We start from the raw sequence: 15,025 nt of genomic DNA, 5'->3' as shown, positions 1-15,025 counted from the left end.
AGGATGCAGACTTCTTCCTGTACCACTGCTTGAAGAAGGTGTCTTCCAGAAACTGGCAGTAGGACTGGGAGTTGAGCTTGACTCCATCCTCAACCCGAAAAGGTCCCACAAGCTCATCTTTGATGATACCAGCCCAAACCAGTACTCCACCTCCACCTTGCTGGCGTCTGAGTCGGACTGGAGCTCTCTGCCCTTTACCAATCCAGCCACGGTCCCATCCATCTGGCCCATCAAGACTCACTCTCATTTCATCAGTCCATAAAACCTTAGAAAAATCAGTCTTGAGATATTTCTTGGCCCAGTCTTGACGTTTCAGCTTGTGTGTCTTGTTCAGTGGTGGTCGTCTTTCAGCCTTTCTTACCTTGGCCATGTCTCTGAGTATTGCACACCTTGTGCTTTTGGGCACTCCAGTGATGTTGCAGCTCTGAAATATGGCCAAACTGGTGGCAAGTGGCATCTTGGCAGCTGCACGCTTGACTTTTCTCAGTTCATGGGCAGTTATTTTGCGCCTTGGTTTTTCCCACACGCTTCTTGCGACCCTGTTGACTATTTTGAATGAAACGCTTGATTGTTCGATGATCACGCTTCAGAAGCTTTGCAATTTTAAGAGTGCTGCATCCCTCTGCAAGATATCTCACTATTTTTGACTTTTCTGAGCCTGTCAAGTCCTTCTTTTGACCCATTTTGCCAAAAGAAAGGAAGTTGCCTAATAATTATGCACACCTGATATAGGGTGTTGATGTCATTAGACCACACCCCTTCTCATTACAGAGATGCACGTCACCTAATATGCTTAATTGGTAGTAGGCTTTCGAGCCTATACAGCTTGGAGTAAGAGAACATGCATAAAGAGGATGATGTGGTCAAAATACTCATTAGCCTAATAATTCTGCACGCAGTGTATAGTCGATATTTAAACCTTTGGGATGCAGACTTTGTAGTGTCTGGATCCAATGCATTTCTCATTTTTTTGAGTAGAGATACCCGATCCCCACCCCTCCGTGGCATTGGAACTTGATCTAAGATCCAACATCTGAGATCTTTTTCTTTATGTCCCAGTAGCCCAAAATGTCTCGGCACTGGCAAATCTTTGCGTCCCTTTCTGATTGTATAACGGTGATTATTGAGCCTAGTCTTCAAATCCGTGGAAGTTTCGCCTACGTACAGAAGTTGGCATGGACAGGATAGGACATATACTACAAATGAAGAGTCACACGTTAAGTGAAACTTAATGGGATATCTTTGTCCCGTGTCAGGGTGTGTGAATGTCCTGGATCTACAAATCAGGCTACAGTTAACACAATGCAGGCACGGGAAACAGCCCGTGCCTGATAGTGCCAACGTTGCCTGCCTGACAATAGATTTGGGTCCCACATCCGCTCTCACCAGTTGGTCTCTTATATTTTTACACCTACGGTAGGCACATAAGGGAGATGTTCTAAATTCTGGTACTGTTTTTAGGCAGCTACCAAGTATTGGCCAGTGTCGTTTCAGGATTTTATTAATTGCGCCGCTGTATTCTGAATAGGTGGATACAAACGTGATTCTTTTCTGTGTCTTCCTGTTATCCTTACCCTGCAATAGGGAATCCCTGTCTACAGCCAGGGCTTTTTGTCTCTGCTCAACGAGCAGTTTGTCCGGATATCCCCGTTGTTTAAACTTAATAACCATGCTGTCAACCGTATTTTCAAGGGTTTCACTATCAGCTACAATTCGCCTTGCTCCTAAAAATTGTGAATATGGCAAATGCTTTACCATGCTGCGTGGATGACAGCTCTCGTACCTCAGCATCATATTCCTATGCTGAGGTACGAGAGCTGTCATCCACGCAGCATGGTAAAGCATTTGCCATATTCACAATTTTTAAGAGCAAGGCGAATTGTAGCTGATAGTGAAACCCTTGAAAATACGGTTGACAGCATGGTTATTAAGTTTAAACAACGGGGATATCCGGACAAACTGCTCGTTGAGCAGAGACAAAAAGCGCTGGCTGTAGACAGGGATTCCCTATTGCAGGGTAAGGATAACAGTAAGACACAGAAAAGAATCACGTTTGTATCCACCTATTCAGAATACAGCGGCGCAATTAATAAAATCCTGAAACGACACTGGCCAATACTTGGTAGCTGCCTAAAAACGGTACCAGAATTTAGAACATCTCCCTTATGTGCCTACCGTAGGTGTAAAAATATAAGAGACCAACTGGTGAGAGCGGATGTGGGACCCAAATCTATTGTCAGGCAGACAACGTTGGCACCATCAGGCACGGGCTGTTTCCCGTGCCTGCATTGTGTTAACTGTAGCCTGATTTGTAGATCCAGGACATTCACACACCCTGACACGGGACAAAGATATCCCATTAAGTTTCACTTAACGTGTGACTCTTCATTTGTAGTCTATGTCCTATCCTGTCCATGCCAACTTCTGTATGTAGGCGAAACTTCCACGGATTTGAAGACTAGGCTCAATAATCACCGTTATACAATCAGAAAGGGACGCAAAGATTTGCCAGTGCCGAGACATTTTGGGCTACTGGGACATAAAGAAAAAGATCTCAGATGTTGGATCTTAGATCAAGTTCCAATGCCACGGAGGGGTGGGGATCGGGTATCTCTACTCAAAAAAAGAGAAATGCATTGGATCCAGACACTACAAAGTCTGCATCCCAAAGGTTTAAATATCGACTATAGATATGATGGAGTTTTGTGAGGAGGTCATTTTGCCCCTATGTTCCATTGATGTGGGCTCCAAATTACCTCCTGTGGTTGACAGATTAATTGGTTTAAAAAAAGAAAAAAATGTAAACACATAATTATGAGTAAGAAATTGATTTTAATATAAATGTAATAGGTAATTTTACTAATCTATGACACTGACACTTTTGCATTATCTTTTCAGATACACTTGCACAGATGGCACCTCAGAAAACTGATGAACCTGAATGGTGGATGATGAGCCCACGAAAAAATAATTGTGTTGAGATATTCTTTTCTCTGGGTTCCATGCGTATGTCCCGTTAAGATGAAATTTAAAAAAAAGGGAGGAGCAATTTATACTTCCCTAGCTGTAGCCGATACTGAGCACTTTATACTCTCTTTGCTGTAGCGGATACTGCCGCTTGTTTTAAACCGTTCTGTTGTAATGAGGAGTACCCTCACAGTTATGTATTGAAGCAGGGTAAGATCCTACAATGCTGATGACACTGACGTGCCGCTGGCATTGGGGTGACGAGTGGATTTGGGTTTACCATTTTGGAAAGGATGGTTACTCATCCAACCTGCATCATGGTGGTATTCAACCACAGTAACTGAGTATGTGGAACGAACAAGGCAGTAAGCGACAGAGTTAATGATCACCCTTTTGCTCAGATTCCCTCTTCCAATATGGCGACAAACAGCTTGTCATAGCTATTGCGCATGCGCCGCTATGTGGAGTCATCGATGGGAGAAGGCGGTGACATGCTATCGGGTGCGCCGCTGATGTCATCAGTAGGCGGCACTGTTATGCATCAGCCTGTCTCCCAATGATGACGTGATGCGACTGGGACATGCGCGTTGGTCTAATGAGGACGCGCGGATCAACGCTATGGTACATGTGGGCGCCATCACTCCCCCAGGTAGCAATTCATTAGTCTTCCTTATCTGCACATGTGCACTATTACAGTTGATGCATGAATGATGTATTGATGGGTTACAGATGTAACCAATTATATGTCTTATGGTGTTTTTATATGTAATTTGTTGTATCATGGAGATTTACTGTATGTAATGCACTAATCACTTTAATAATCATGACCATTATGCGTTTTTTTGCACATATCTATATATTGTATACATGTATTATTTTTAAAGTATCAATTATGTTGTTTGATTGAATGTATGTATTGGTACACCTTTATATACCTGCTGTTCACTGTTCACCAATGCTTGAGAAAGGCTCATGCTTGAGCCGAAACGTCGCTTTTGCCACCATATGGGTGAATAAAAACAAACTTCTCTGAAGAAACGCTTGGAGTGCAGTCCGATTTTTATTTTCTATAAGTGGGTAAGCACCTTTTGCCGTACTTGGACATTGCACCCGTCTATTTTTCCATACTCCTTTAGGGTGGTGCTGCCAGTGGTTTTTTCCTATATATATATATATATATATATATATATATATATATATATAGTTAATCCACTGGCATCAGCATTTTCAGTGATTCTGGCACATACAGCTGGGGTGCGGCTGTCAGTAATAGCTGGGCCCCTGCACTGAACGGGCGCACAAAGCTCCTGTGCTGCGCAATCATCATACTAGTACGTCAAATGTCTGGAAGGCATTAGTGGCTCCCTTTGTTTAGTTTGAAACAGAGTACAACATCAGACTAATCTACGAATAAAAAGTTATCTAGTTTCAAGATAACTCAGGGGATCGATCTATAATAAAGAACAGATGATTATTTACCCGACAGATCCACTGCCATTGCTTTAGTTCTCCTAGCAGGGCTCTGTTTTCCCAACTGCAGCAGTGATATCCTGTTGATAAGATGTGACTGCTGCAGCCAATCACTGGCCTCAGCAGTGCACTGAAGAGGCCAGTGATTGGCTGCAGCCATGACATGTTGACATGATGTCACTAATGCAGTTGCAGTCCTGCCAGGAGAACCAGAGTTGTGGGCCAGGATCTTTGAGGTAAATAATCATCTATTCTTTATTACAGAAAACCCCTTTAATTAGGAATAAAACTTAAGATATGAATGATGGCTCTAAAGCTTAAAAAGGCCAGTGTTATTCCCTATTGCTTGTTCACAGAGGCAAAGACAAGAGGGATGTCTGAGCAGAACTGAAATGCTATTATGACCAAAGATAAACAATATGAAACGGACAATACTATAAAGAATTTTACATCCTGGCTTCAACAAGTCAAAATGTTATTAAGAAGTTCACTACTCACAGAACAGTCAAGAACCTTCCAGGACGTGCTGGAAAGAGAAAAAACTGATGAGAGAACGCTAATGTTCAAAATATGACAAAGGAAGCAAGTGCAATGTTCATCTAAAATCCTTCTGCAGCCATCATGATAGCCAAAGGTTGTGCAACCAGATATTAGGGAAGGGTGGCATTAGTCCTATGCATGTCATACACTATGTTTATTCTTTGTTTTTTTAATGACTGTGTATGTGGATAAGCCAATTTTTGTTGAGACAAAAATTTTAAATTTGTATATGTCCATTTCTTTATATATATAATGAAGGTAAGTAACATAAGTATATATATATATATATATATATATATATATATATATATACACACGGTATATATATAGTTTATAAATATATATTTATAAAACAGTCAAGGATGCTTGGTCAAGTAAAGTTTCTCATTTTTGGCTAATATTTGCAGCAGTGGTTACTAAAATAGTGACAGGAGTTTCAATGAGTGCGAAGGAAAGTAAGGAAGGAAATAAATGATTGTGTCAGTTCCACGTAAAACGGCTTAAAATGAGAACTACATGATGCAGTTTAGAGTTGATTCACATTACTCTTAACTTCTCCCTAAACCCCACATAAACAAAAAATTGAAACCCGAGGGACGCATAGGGTCATGTTACATGGCTGCAGGACTTCTTAAAGTTACAGGACAATTACTAGAGCTGTGAATAATGCTAGAACTTATCTTACAGAAAAAAAATAATAATTGGTGAAACCGACATGCTAGTTTTATCCCTGATGCATTATCTTATATATATTTTATATATATATATTGGCTGCTTTGGTCCACTGCTGCATTCCCTGTGCTCTGGTCCCTACTTGTAAACTTCTGGCATGGACAAGGGTGATGTATACCGCTGCAGCCAGTCATTGGCTGGGGTGGAAATGGGACCCTTGTCTGTGCTGATAGTTTACAAGCAGGGAACGAAATGCAGTGAACACCAAACAGCGGGGGGAGCAGATAAGGTATGTTTCCCTTACAGCAGAGGCAGAAAGGGTGGGGGTGGGGGGTGGGGGGGAACAAAAAAGTGTTAGGGGACTGGAACACTTGTACTATGCACTGTAATAATCCTATATTACAGTGCAGTCATTCTAACAGCAAGGATGTATCAGCACCTTGAACATGAAAGACCTGGTGCCCTTCAGAAGGACCTGGCTGCCATGCCAAGTACACGCCACCACGGGATTGAACCTGCTGTATAAAACAGCTGATTGCCATATAATGTTATATAAAAGTCGATTGACTGACAATCTAAATATGAAGGAGCCACTTCATCATCCAGTGACTGCAGATCTCAAGGGGAAAAAAATGATAGGTCATGCTGGATTTCCCCTCCATCCATTAAGATAAACATGCACCCATGCTTATGGGGGAATCAGATAAAATAGCTCTTAGTCAACAGCTATTGCTTTAGTCTTCCATATGAATAGGTGAGCCTGTGGTAAGCCCATGCTCGGTTTCCTCTTCCTAATATTATAAGCAGCCTACAGCACAGACACAAGGATACCTGGGTTCAGTTTGGGACTGGAGGAATGTGTAATGTAGAACTGACCTGTGTCTGTAAAGTGTGAGAGAACATCTGTAGATTTAGGCCTCATGCACACGACCGTTTTTGTGGTCCACATTTTTTACAGCTCGGGTGCGGACCTATTCACTTCAATGGGGCCGCAAAAGATGCGGACAGCACTCCGTGTGCTGTTCGCATTCGTTGCACTGTTCCGTGGCCCCGCAAAAAAAATATAACATGTCCTATTGTTGTCCGTTTTGCGGACAAGAATAGGCATTTCTTCAAAGGCCGCCTGTTCCGTTAATTGCGGAAGGCACACGGGCGGCTTCCGTTTTTTTGCGGACCGCAAAAAACAGAACGGTCGTGTGCATGAGGCCTTAGTGTATCATATACAAAATAAACTCCAGTTCAGTGAAACTCAAATATTTTTGTGTGATGATAAGAAATGATATAGTTCAGATAGCCTAAGGCTACAAAGCTCCTGTTTCTGGTCAAGTAAAGCGTAACGTTTATTTCTATCATTAAAACTAATACAGAACAGGAGAAAAAGAAAAAGTGCTTTTTAAAATATAAAGGTGCTATGTGGATACTATCGGCAGTAGATTGGGATATGATTCCCATATAAGTGCGTCCTTATTTCCTTTGGGATAATTCCCTCTTAACGCCACTTAAAGTATAACTACTGCCGCATAGAGTGTCCAAAGATAGCCTCATATATCGCTTTGGGATAGTTTCCTGTTAGCGCCACTCTAAGTGCAGCTGCTGCCGCTAGTGTGTCCAAGTGTGGTGAGTCTGCAGTTCTCACCACTCAGACACAATATCCCTCATGCACCTAATTTAAAAATCAAACTAGAGCTCCCCCAACATGTTTCACCACTGGATGTGGCTTCATCAGGGGATGGAGTTACTGTCAACACGAGTGCTTAGTAAGTAGATGTTTATAACTGCTAGGGGTGGGCCATTAGTCATCCTGTGCCCAATCCCTGCTCGGAACTCGTGTGACAGCATGATCATCCAATCCGGTACCTTAAGAGCTTCTATTCCGTCATATGTTCGTGTCACCCCTTCGAATGCGCATGCGTCAAAACTTAGAAGATTTTTCTCCCATATTCATCCAAATGCCTTTTGCGCATGCGTGAGTACTTTTTATTCAATTCCCGTTTAGCGACATCTACTGCGCATGCCCCTATACTTCAAGACTTTTTCCTTTTTCTCTCCGGTATAATTCCAAATGTCTATTGCGCATGCGTGACTACTTAACATCCGATTCTATTTCTTAAGTCACTGCTGTGCATGTCTTGGGACTTAGATTATTCACACTACCTTTTCAGTCCGTCCCAGATCGTTTGACATCAGCTCTCTGTAGCATGAAGTTGCGCATGCTCTACTACTTATAGAATTTCTCTCTTCCTTTTCGATCGGAGTACATCTCTGTGCATGCGCAGGCACTTTGAAATTTATACCTCTTTTTTAATTACAGCAAAACTTGCCTGGCGATTTAGATATTACCACCATATTTTTCTTCATATGTCCCTATCTATTTTAAAGATGCATAATCAAAGATATATCCAGACCTTTATATGCATCCTGTTTATATTCTGTTACCCTATGATATTCTTCACATATACAAATTCACCTGTATATGGATTATTTTTTATTATAAGTTCTACAATATTTCTAGAATTAAATTGGGTCACATTTCACAAGCACCACTGTGTATGCTTAAGGAGCCTGTATTGGTATCAAGCTATATCTAGTAATGCCTCGGTAGGGACTTAATGTTATGGCATGTCTGCTGACTATATATATAGGGGCTTAGTTGTTACGGGTCCATAGTTGTACCATCTATATGTTTTATTTTATTTTATATCTTATTATTATTCTTTTTATCCTTATTTTTTAGAGGGGGGCGTGTTTTACAAGGTACCGGAAAGGATTAATTTCCTCCTTCCCTTTCTCCAGGTAAGTTAACCTTTTATTTTTCATGTTATTTATACATGTATATATTAGTATTCACTCTAATATTTCTATATTCAAGAAATAGATTAACCCTTTAGTTTCATTAGCTGATAGCATTATTATGTTAATTAAGGGATTAATATGAGGTCTAACGTTGGTATAATTTTTCCTTTTTTTTGCATTTGCAAAAAAAGGGATAGGAAAACATATATTCCCTATTTTTAGAGTAGTCTTTTTTCATAATTAAATAAAAGCCGTGAATGAAAACCCTTCATTTAGTCCTTGTGGACTCATTGTATCCAATCTATGTATCCACCTAGCCTCACTCTGTAGCAGTTTTTTATCAAGATTACCTCCTCTTGGTCCTAGAAATATTTTCTCTATGCCCCAAAAGCGCAATACTGTACTATTGTTGTTATGAAAGTACTTAATATGTCTGGCTATTGCTGTATCTTTGCCTGTTTCGATGGTACTTAGATGGCCCGATATTCGACGTCGCAATTCCTGTGTGGTCTTGCCCACATAGAGTTTTGGGCATGGACAGGAGGCTAGGTAGATCACTCCCTGTGTTTTACAGGTGATCAGTTGCCTTATCTCATACTCCTTTTTATCCACAGGGTTGATATATTTTTTAATGCGTGGAACATACCTACAAAAAGAGCAGTCCCCGCATGGAGCTGATCCACGGTATTTCTCAACTGTTCTGCCAGATTTGGTTCCTTCTTCCATAAGGTGGCTATGGACCAGTTGGTCCTTGAGATTGGGACCTCGTCTGTATGTAACTGACGGATTGATGGTAAGTACCATATTAAGGTCTCTATCTGATCTTATTATATGCCAATGTTTTTTGAGGATACTATAGATTTCATTATTATATCCATCAAAGGTCCCTATGCATCTGATGGTATCATTTCTTTTAGATGGTGTATCTTTTAAGAGGTCTTCTCTCTTTGTTTTATTAGCTCGGTTGTATGCATTTTTCAAGGATCTTTTAGGGTAACCCCTTTTACTGAACCTTTGAAGAAGCTGTTCACTCTCCCGGGAAAAGGAGGCTTCGTCCGAGCAGTTGCGACGTGCTCTCAAGTATTGGCCTATAGGAATCCCTTTCTTCAGGGAGACAGGATGCCAACTGTTCCAATGCAGGTAACTATTCGTCGATGTTGGTTTCCTAAAAACCTCTGTCACCAACCGACCTCCCTCTGTCTTTCTTATTTTTAAGTCCAGAAACACTATCTCATGATCTTGAATTTCATATGTATATTTCATACCTATATTATTTAGGTTTAGCGTCTGGACAAATTCCTGAAAAAGTGTACGGTCACCATCCCACAGGATCAAGATGTCGTCAATATATCTGCCCCAGAAAATAATGTGGCAGATATACGACGACATCCCCTCCGTGAAGACGATGATGCAAACAGCACATATAGGTTTGGAGTTCAAGAACATGGCGGTCACTTCTGACATTTCACCTGCTCAGTTTTCAGCATATGCATATGATAGAAAAGTGTGTGCCCCCTTGTAATGTCGCTTCCTCTGTAGAGCAGTATGGGGAAAATACATTGGTGCAAAAAATACCACACAAAAATGCAGTCAAAAATATCAACCCATGCATTTAAAAAAACAAAACAAAACAATGGACATTTATGGGAGGAAAATGCCAGGCTTAAAGGGTTTCTATCACTTTGTTTCACCTATTTAGCTTTCAGACACTAGCGATCCGCTAGTGTCTGCTTTATCTAACCATCCTAATATAAGAGCTTATTGTCCTGCCGTTTAGCTAAAAAAATAACTTATATAGATATGCAAATGAGCCTCTAGGTGCTATGGGGGCGTGATTAGCACCTAGAGGCTCCGTCTACCTTAACAAACTGCCGCCGCCCAGCGCGTCCCTCCAGCCCGCCCATCTCCAGCTGAAGCGATCCTCTCCGTGCGCGTCTCTGTTCTGCGCATGCGCAGTGAATGTCTGATGCTTCCCTGCTCAGACATCTCCACTGCGCCTGTTCCTCGGAGCACTATGACGTCATCGGCGCAGGCGCAGTGGAGATGTCTGAGCAGGGAAGCGATCAGACATTCACTGCGCATGCGCCGAATACGAGGAGCATCGCATTCCGGAGGAGATGGGCGGGCTGGAGGGACGCGCTGGGCGGCGGCAGTTTGTTAAGGTAGACGGAGCCTCTAGGTGCTAATCACGCCCCCATAGCACCTAGAGGCTCATTTGCATATCTATATAAGTTATTTTTTTAGCTAAACGGCAGGACAATAAGCTCTTATATTAGGATGGTTAGATAAAGCAGACACTAGCGGATCGCTAGTGTCTGAAAGCTAAATAGGTGAAACGAAGTGATAGAAACCCTTTAAGAGGAAAAAAAAGGCAGACCCTGAAAATGATTCGATGAATGAAAACCCCAAAAAACACCATTGACCCCAAAAAAATACTTTGAGGGTAAAAAGCTACCACTGTAAAAACACCAGTTTGTTGGGCATCCCATGATTTATTCAGCTCACCACCCTGTTTGTCTCACAATTGCGATAACATACATCTATACTGTTTTCCGTAACGTCTTTTATTTTTTCTGTCAGTTTGGCTTTATGAGGAATTGTTACTAGCAGTATTTTTCAATGGCACAATTTCATGGTTCGTAAAACTTATTGATTAGCTTTTTATTTTAAATAATGCAACAAAACATTCAAAACCTCATTCATGTTTGTGCTTTTTTTTTTTTATCAAGCTTAATTAAACAATTTTACACTTCTATTTTAGCCCACTAGAGGACTTGATCATTTGATCACTTACATAATACTGACTGTTTATTTAGTATTCTAAAGCATTACTGACTGTAGGCATAAGGGTACTTTCACACTAGCGGCAGGACGGATCCAACAGGCTATTCACCCTGTCGGATCCGTCCTGCCGCTATTTCGCCGTGCCGCCGCTCCGTCCCTATTGACTATAATGGGGACGGGGGCGGAGCTCCGGCGCAGCACGGCAGTGCACAGCGAAAGGCCGCCGGACTAAAGCTACGAGATGTCCGACTTTTTAGTCCGACGGCCTCTCGCCGTGCTGCGCCGGAGCTCCGCCCCTGTCCTCATTATAGTCAATGGGGACGGAACGGCGGTCCGGTGAAATAGCGGCAGGACGGATCCGACAGGGTGAACAGCCTGTTGGATCCGTCCTGCCGCTAGTGTGAAAGTACCCTAACACTGTCCACCAATTAGGCTGTGACTCTGCCATGTCCTAATAGGCAGATAGCGGCGAGAGACCTGGGAGCCTTTGTTAGCACCCCACAATCACATGACAACATTCCGACTATAGGTTTAACCCTTTGAATACCAGAGGTTTTTTCGTATTTGCGTTTTCAGTTTTCTACCCTATCTTCCTTGAGCCATAATTTTTCTTTATTTTTCCGTTCACATATGCATATAAGGGCTTATTTTTTATGGGACGTTATACTTTCTAATGCCACCATTTAATATGGGATACAATGTAGTGGGAAGCGGGGAAAAAAACAATTCCTCCACCGTTTTACAGGGTTTTTTTTTCCCACGGCGTTCCCTTTTTGGAAAAACTAACCTGTGCCTTTTATTCTCTGGGTATTTACGATTACAACGATACCACATATGTTTTTTGTGTAAAAATATATTAAAACTTTGAAAAAAAAATTACGTTTTTTTGTACATCACCATATTCTGACCCCTATAACTTTTATAGTTATATCTACTGAGCTGTGTGGAGTTCATTCTATGCGGGGCGGTCTGTAGTTTTTATTGATACCATTTTGGAAATATAGCCATGCTCCGGTTGTAGTCTTGTGGGTGCACTGGGCAGTACTCACACATTTATTGCGACAGATATATGATGCAGGAACTAGAACTCACCTACTTATCCATATCTGTCATTATCAGAACTGCATTTTTTTTTTGTGTGGGATGCCCTTGTATTGGAAGGCTTTCTAAAGGCCTGTTTCACACTTGCGTTGTTTTCCGGTATTGAGATACGGCAGAGGATCTCAATACAGGAAAAAGGTTCCGTTTAGTCCTAATGTATTTTGAATGGAAAGAGATCCATTGGATGCATCAGGCATTCTTCCGTTTTGTTAGCATTCCGTTTTGTGACCTGACACAAAACGGCTGCAAGCTGTGGTTTTGTGTCCTGTCATCGAAACCAACCAAACCGGATCCGTCACTAAAAACAATGTAAGTCAATGGTCACGGATCCGTTTTTTTAGGAGCCTAAGAAACTGGATCTGTCACCCATTGACTTTCAATGTATTTAGTGATGGATCCGGTTTGTTCTGTTTTGATTTCATACAACTGTATCCTAACAGAACGGATACCGGTACATCCTGAAGTGCAAAATCAAAATGGATCTGTTTAATTCCGATTTTGAGATCCTCCGCCAGATTTCAAAAACAAAATAAACAACGCAAGTGTGAAACAGGCCTAATATAGTTGCCAAAAAATGCCACTGGATAGGTGACCACTGGAACTCCGACCAAATTGACAAAATGGGTCCCCCAGCTGTAAGATAGCACCTAGTATCCATCCTGCCACTCAATTCAAAGTTTATAGCATCGACAGAAAGAGCCAATCACTGTACTTCATTGCCTCCATAAGTCTCTCAGACTTTGAATAGAGTGGAAGCACACACCATGCTCCATTCTGAGTTCTAGCCATGGTCTTGAGGCTAGGGGAGACTGGGATTTTCTCTTCAGGCAATTGGTGGGGTTATCACTGGATAGATCCCCATCGATCTAGGATTCGTCACCTATCCAGTGGAGAGATAATAAACACTTCAAACAGGAATACCCCATTAAGCATATTCAACACATTCCCTTCCCCGAGACATGCACCCAATTACTAAAGGCACCTATCTTTGTAGTGATCATAAGTGCCACATTTCCATGCCACAAATAGTCTTTGCAACTGTAAAATACCATCTTAGTTTAATTATTTTTTATTTGATTGCAATATCAGCAGCAAAATATTGTTAATTAAGGCAACAAGTATGATAGAAAAGAAAATGCAGTATATACAAACACAAAATGTAAAAATTTACATGGTATGTTCAAATAAATAAACATTTTAGAAACATTTCCATATAGCTAACAGTAAGGAAAACAATAATTTTAACAGCCATTTATTTTAGTAGTATGTACTAAGAAAAATATACAGCAATCTAAAGCACCAGGCTAGGCAAAAGTGTAGCATCTAATAAAAATGCATTAAGCTGCATGATGAATGTAACTCGGTGGATTTTTCGGAAAGTACTAGCGCTCTCTCTGTGGAGATACACCAGTTATAGGGAGTCTTACAGCCAAAGCTCCCTGGGGAAAAAGTATAGCTGTCCAGAAGAAAACCGTTTCTTCTAATCCAATAGATGTCTCTTTCATGTGAAGACGTAGGTAAACTTATCTCAACCCCTTCCTGACGCAGTGATTTTACATTTTTTACTCTCTGCCCCATATAGTCATATAAGGGCCTTTTTTTGTGGGGAAACTTATACTATCTAATTGAATTATTTAAAATTGATGTAGTGGAAAGCTGGGGAAAAAAAGCAATTCTGCCACAGTTTTATGGGTTTCTTTTTCCATCATTCCCTGTATGGTAAAATGACCTGTTAACTTCATTCTGCAGGTCAGTACAATTACAGCAATGCCACATTTTTATAGCTTTTCTTGTGTTTTAACACCTTATAAAACAGAAAAACCTTAGCATCACCATATTTTGAGCTGTGTGAGGGATCTTTTTTGGGGTGATCTGTAATTGTAATCTATATTGATACTATATTGGGGTGTGTATGACTGATCACTTTTTATTCTTTTTTTTGGGAAGTGAAAGAACCAGAGAATTAGCCATTTTAATATTTTTTTCTCCCATTAGGCCATTCACCATATGGGATAAATACTTATATATTTTGATAGTTCAGACATTTTTTGCACATGGCAATACGGATTTTTTTTTATTATTATTGCTTGTTTTTATAATGGGGAAGATTTGAATTTTTATATTTTTTAAATATTTTTGAAAACTTTTTTCAACTTTTTTTTTTATACATGTGGTTTTGGTCCCCTTAGGGGACTTTCATATGTGACGGTCGTATCACTTCTCCCATACACTGCAATGATTTACCAAAGCCTATGGGAGAATCAGTGTGTTCCTATCAAGCCCTGCTACAGGGCTTGCTAACTCAGGCCTCGGGGCCTTCAGATGGCCTGAGGCTGCCTTAGCAACTAAATGGCTCCCACAATCTTGTCACGAGGGAGTTGTTTGGTAACAAGGAGCACAACACTCCTGGTAATTGACCACTCAGACGCCATGATCACAATTGACCATGGCATCTGAGGGGTTAAAAGTCTGGGGTCGGCGTTATCACCGATTATAAGACTCTGCCACTGAGTGTCTGCTGCGCAAATGCCATTTTTAGGGTCCATTCACATGTCCGTAGTGTATTGCAGATCCGCAATACACCCGGCCGGTACCCCATAGAACTGCCTATTCTTACCCGCAATTGCGGACAAGAATAGGACATGTTCTATTTTTTTCGGGAGCCGCGGACCAAGAATGAATAGAGAATGAATGGGTC

Source organism: Bufo bufo, chromosome 3 (assembly GCF_905171765.1).
Source record: "Bufo bufo chromosome 3, aBufBuf1.1, whole genome shotgun sequence".
Classification (NCBI taxonomy): domain Eukaryota; kingdom Metazoa; phylum Chordata; class Amphibia; order Anura; family Bufonidae; genus Bufo; species Bufo bufo.
This window is presented reverse-complemented; position numbering follows the sequence as displayed.